Genomic DNA, 5,785 nt, shown 5'->3' on the forward strand with positions numbered 1-5,785 from the left:
TTGAAAATAGAGGAAACCGTTTCCTTCTTGTGGCGCCCGCCACAAGGCTATGGCGCCCGCCACAAGCACAAAGTGGGGCGCCTTAGTGGATGAAGTGGGGAAACATGGGAGTTGAGGAATTTGGACTTGGACACGTCATGGCTTGGTATGTGGCGCCCGCCATGGGGTAGGCCATAAGCACAAAATGCTGAATTTTAGGGTTTTTAGCTCTTTTTCACTCCTTTTCTCGATCGGGGCTCCGATTAAAGTAAAAACCTGAAAACAAAGGAAAACACAGTAATAACACAACAAAATGATAATAAAACAACTAGAATGCATGTGAAATCGGAGTCAAAAATACGTAAATTTTAGTGTTATCATTCATCTGCACCCAAATACTACTATGTCATCTGCACCTAGATATATTATCAATGTTCACTGCAACGGTGAGACATATGAGTGTGATGTATACGGGTTTTGTTTTTGAAACACCGATACTATCCGACTTACGATCAAGAGAAATTCAAATTTCTTGCATTTAAAAAAATGACTAGAGTCCTGCATAGGATTTGATCTTGTGTCACAAATCACGTACCAAAATCCAATTTATTTCGAGAACAGTCAATGTAAGTTTTATCCGCTAAAGGTACAGGATGATGAAGATGTTGAATATATGTTTGTTAGTCACGAACATTCTGGTTGTAACTCTATTGAGTTATATATTACTCTTCAACAAAGTATACTATCTCAACAATCTCAGATAACTAATCAAGCTGAATCTGATGAATTTGATTCAGAAGACTCAGATGAAGCCGACCTAGAAGCAGAAACAGAAGTCAACGTCGTTGATGAAGAAGAAGAAGAAACTGAGGCACATGTCGATCATATGTTGAACAACAATATTGAAGATGATGATCATCTAGTGCCATTACCTCCAAGTCATGTATATAATCCACCTTTACATATGACAAACATGGATTTGCATGACGATGAAACATCCAACAACGTTTTTTATAACCTGTATCCTCGATCAGAGGGTGAGTTAAAAGTGGGAAACACATTTCGCACTAAAGAAGAATGTGTGCAAGCTATCAAATAATTTCACATGAATAACTCTGTTGATTTCACCATAAAACGCATTGATTCGAGAAGGTATGTCATCGAATGTTGTAACATCCTTTACAAGTTTCGGTTGGCTGTGTCTCACAAGAAGAGAAGCGATTCTTGGGAGATAGCTTATATAAACACACCTCACAGTTGCATTGCCATTATTGTTGTACAAGATCACCATAAATTAAACCCTGAATTGATATGTCAAGATATTTTGTCGCTTGTTAACAAAGACTCATCAGTGAAGGTGAATATAATAATATCTCATATCGTCACAAGATATAATTGTACTCTATCTTACAAGAAAGCATGGGATTGCAAGGACAAAGGTCGTTAAACATGTATTCGACAACTGGGAGGATTCATACAAAGAATTGTCATAATTTTTATGGGCGCTTAAAAAATGTGCACCAGGAACTGTTGCAATTATGGAGACATTTCCAATATTTACGCCAGACGGAACTTGTGTTGTTGGAAATAGAATTTTTCACCGTCTCTTTTGGGCGTTTCAACCATGCATAAAAAGGTTTTGCATTATGCAAACCTATTATTCAAATTGATGGAACATGGTTATACGAAAAATACAAGGACACTTTGCTTATGGGTGTTGCACAAGACGACAACAATAATGTCTTTCACATTGCCTTTGCTCTAGTTGAAGGTGAAACCGCTGGTGGTTGGGGTTTCTTCCTTCGTCATCTCATAACACATGTCGCTCCGCAAGCCAATCTCTGTTTGATTTCAGATAGACATGCTGCCATTGAGAGTGCTTACAATAACCATGATAACAAATGGCATGATCCTCCTTCTACCCATGTATATTGCATTAGATATATCACACAAAACTTCATGTGTGCAATCAAAGACAAGAACCTTCGCAAAAAAGTGGTGAATGCAGGGTATGCTCTAACTCAGTCGTCATTTCAATATTACCGTGACAAAATTAGATTGTCTAATGTAGATGTAGGAAGGTGGGTGAATAACATACCATTAGAGCAGTGGACAAGGGCATTTGGAAGATGCTGTCGATCGGGCCACATGACAGCAAACCTGTGGAATGCATGAATAGCGTATTCAAAGGCATTAGAAGTCTACCAATAACCGCATTGGTCAGAATAACCTATTTTAGATTGGTATCTACCTTCGCAACCAGAGGTGAAAGATGGATTGAAGTGTTAATGTCAGGTCAAATATTCAGTGAATGTTGTATGAAAGTGATGAAAGAGGAAACTATCAAAGCTAGCACACACGCAGTTATAGTTTTTGATCGTCATAGGAAAAATTTCAGTGTACATGAAACAATGGACCACAATGAGGGGAAGCCAAATTTATCCTATGCTGTCAAACTAAACAAAAATTGGTGCGACTATGGAAAGTTCCAGACCTTTCGTATTCCTTACTCCCATGTCACTGCGGCATGCGCACATGCTCGTCAGGACGCTTACAACCATCTATCTGATGTTTATAAGGCCATTACCGTCATGAATGTGTATAACGAAAGCTTCTCAGTGCTAGCAATGGAGGAATACTGGCCTCCATATGAAGGGGACATAGTTTGGCATAACGATGAGATGCGAAAAAAGAAAAAAGAACGACACGCGTATTAGAACATAAATGGATACGAATGATAAAATGATAAAATTATGTAGTATATGTCGTCAACCCGGACACAATAAGAACAAATGTCCCAATCTAGGAGCAACATTTGCATCATAATTTAGTACCTCATTTCAATTTTTGTAACCTTGGTTTTTTATATATTAATAACTTTTTGTTACAACAAGGTTAACAACAAACATCACTCCAATATAAGCACACTTAAAACCGAACAAGTCTAAATAAACAACATAAACAACAAGTATCAAATACAGATGAAAATACTTAACCACAATATTTAAAAACAACATTTCTAATTGATTACAACAATCAAACTGATGTCATCTGGTCCAAACATCATTTCCCTAGTATGCTTATCAGTTTTTACTCGCACCTAACCAAATATACTATCGAGTCTCTCAATACTTCTAATTTTCCCCCTTTCTGGTATTTTCCATCTAACCAATGAAACAACTCCCTCTTTAGTTGATCGAAATGACAAATGTTCAAGACAAGCATCATCATCGGAGGCCTGTCTCTCGAATAAATCACTTTTCCATAGCGGCGACGAACATCAAACATTTTGCAATATGATGAAAAGAGATATGGAAAAATGAATCACACAACACCTCTATTTATACAAAAAAAATGCACATTACACTGATGCGTCATACCAATTGGGGCCTCCTCTCATTCAGTGTACATGGGCGTCAATTGGATTGGCAATACCATATGCTGTCGCCAATCCAATTGGCGCCCCTCTTAAAAATTAAGGGCAGACGACAATTGGTCTGGCGCCTATGCCTTACTATTTTTTTTGAAATTGGGGTAGATTGAGAATTAGTTTGAAAACTGGGTTATTTTGGGATTTTTTTTGAAAAACTGGGGTATTTGAGTAAAAAGTTCCGTTTGGGTGTGTCATCCCCTTGCGAGCGCTATGATCTTGTCGCCTCTTGTAGGCCCTTACAAATATATCACTACAAAGTCATATGATTTGAGTCAAAAAAATCTTTGATTTGAATCATATTCATAGAACTAAAATCCAAAAACTACTAATAGTGTTTGATTCGAGTCTAACACTATGATTCAAATCAAACCTCTCTGATTTGAGTCATTAATTATTGTGATTTGAATCATAATGACATAAGCAAATCCTTCTTTTTATAAACGTGGTTGATTCAATCCAAGATATTTGTAATTCGAATCACGACGACGCATAAGCAATTTATGGCCATTATATAACTCTAATTTGAATTATGTAAGCTTGTGACTCGAATCACATCTCCAGAACCTTAATTTTTGCAAAGCTTGAAGTGTTTTTCAGAATTCAAATTTGTCATGACTTGAACCATTGTCAAATGTGGATCTTAATTCAAAGCTTAGACAAATTGACTAAAAATATATTGCTTGAACTATAATCAAATCGTTTGAGTTATATATGCGTAAAAATAGATTAAGAACTTAACCATAAGATGCACAATCATGTAAGGAGACTCAATAACAATAGAAACAAAACCAAAAACTAAATGATAAGTAACAAAAAAAACCTTTAAGTGGTAGAGTCAACTTTAGATTGCCGAACTTTTTCTTATTCGGGTGATAAATCTCTCTTTGAAGAGTGATAAGTGGTGGTGGTGTCATGCTAGTGACAAAATGTTCTCAATTTCCTAAAGCTTTTTTTTCTCAATTAAAGTTAATTATCTATACTTCTCCTTCCTCTTACTAGGAGTTAATCATTCATTTTATTTGAAAAAAGTTAGAATCCTTCTAAATTGGTGATGTTTTCTTGATAACTTTTTTATAGACTTGTTATAATAATTTATCTAAAAGGTTAACTAATACCCCCGTAACAATGTAGATTTAACTTCTATTGTCATGACGACTTTTTAGTGACTAATCAGTAAGTATTTTTATAAGCATAATTTAAACTTTTACACCTCACTCGATATTGGAGTGTCTTCAAAATCTAACCCACCGAATCTTTCTTATAATTAAAAAAAAAACATGCTACTACTAGAAATTAAATCTAGTTAACTTTTGTCGCATTCATGCATTCGACAATTTTTTGATCGTTAGATCAAGATCAAATGATTAACATTTAAATATTATTTCTTATTTATATTAAATAAAAAATATTTAACTTATAATTTTAATCATTTGATCATAATCCAACGAAAAAAAATAAGATTTAATGCATCTTTTAGTCCTTTAACTTAATTGAATGTTTCACTCCAGTTTCTTATCTAAAAACATTACATGTTAGTTTCTTAAAACTACTTTCGTTAGCCGATTTGATCATCTCCGTCAAATTTTGGGAAAAATCGTTAAGTTCTACTAAATGATAATCTAGTTGGATATTACGTGGCATTTTTATTATTTGGAATATATTATTATGAATATTAATTGTTGAAACAATTTTTTTCTTAAATAACCCTAGATATGGAATAAGTCGTGCAAATGAGAGAGAGAGAGAGTACAAAGAAAGAGAGAGGAACAAGAGAAGATATTCTAGATCTTGAACAAAGCATGCAAATGAAATTGTCGTCGTTTACAAAGACTTTCGATCAGTTATCTCCGTTTACGAAGGCTTCTGCAATTTAAAGCAACTTTGTTTCGTGAGGGAAAATGATGAGTGAACTGTTGGAAGACTTTATCGATTTTTGGAAAGTGAAATTGATTGTGTTGTTCTTAATTTTCATGTTGATATTACACTGAAAGTGTGTATAGGTGATTCAATTCAAAGACTTATAGTACGAAAGGCGAAAGCGTTTGTCTTTTTAATTTACCTACTTTATTTTTCTAATTTATTTTTGTGTCCGAATAATTGATATTCATCAATGGTCTTATGTTTTTTTTCCTCTGTCGTTGTCATGGCAGAAAAATTACATGAAGGTCCACATTTATCTTCAAGATAGTTAGTGATTTTTACTAATAAAAGTGTGAAGAATTGTGAAAGTTGTGCTCTGCGAGAGGTTTCTAAAACTAAATATAATCAAGGGGATTCTCTTGATGACTGTGAAATGGAAAACCTGTTTGCTTTGGTACCGTTTCAAAAATTTGGCGATGATTCCGTGGTGGGAAATTCTAAATAGACAAAACC

Source organism: Lathyrus oleraceus, chromosome 4 (assembly GCF_024323335.1).
Source record: "Lathyrus oleraceus cultivar Zhongwan6 chromosome 4, CAAS_Psat_ZW6_1.0, whole genome shotgun sequence".
NCBI lineage: Eukaryota > Viridiplantae > Streptophyta > Magnoliopsida > Fabales > Fabaceae > Lathyrus > Lathyrus oleraceus.